We start from the raw sequence: 704 nt of genomic DNA on the forward strand, positions 1-704 counted from the left end.
GGTCCTGCCCGAAAGAAATATATGTGCACTTCTTATATTCTAAACTCGATGGACACTTTAATCAATTTGCTGAACAATGTAGTAATAGGATCAATTTGCTGAACAATGTAGTAATAGGACATTTTAATCAACTGGCGAAACAATGTAGTAATTTCCATATCATTAAATAACAGTACTACCATACCTAAAAATCCAACTCATACACCCTTTTTCTACCTTCCTATTTCCCTAAGGAAAACAAACAAACAAGAAGTCCATTTTCTAATCGTAGTAATTTTCATCAATTAAAAAATTGGCCAATTCTTACTACCAACTTGACAGTTTAGACAAACCAAATGCTCCAAAATGTTGGGGAATTTGGAAGGCACGCAATAGGCTGACATTTGAAAGGAAGGAAGTCGACCTGATAGCGGTGTGGAATGAGGCTTTCTTTGGTTACCAGGAATTCACTCAACAGGCTTCAACCAAAGGCCTGCGGCTCACCAAGGTGTGGTGCGGGATAGTCTAAGCCACCTCCACAGGTTATCAAATTCAACTGAAAATGCGGCACTCTTAATCCAATCTGAAATGGCTTGTATTACTGCTATTGATAGGAACAGCAATGGAAAAACTGTTGATGGAATCGACACAGAAGTGTGCATTTTGTCAACACTAGTGACTAAAGCTCTTGCTTTAAGGCTAGGTTTCAATCTTATAGCTGCAAA

This window comes from Hibiscus syriacus, unplaced genomic scaffold, assembly GCF_006381635.1.
Source record: "Hibiscus syriacus cultivar Baekdansim isolate YM2019G1 unplaced genomic scaffold, ASM638163v2 tig00110954_pilon, whole genome shotgun sequence".
NCBI classification, from domain to species: Eukaryota; Viridiplantae; Streptophyta; class Magnoliopsida; order Malvales; family Malvaceae; genus Hibiscus; species Hibiscus syriacus.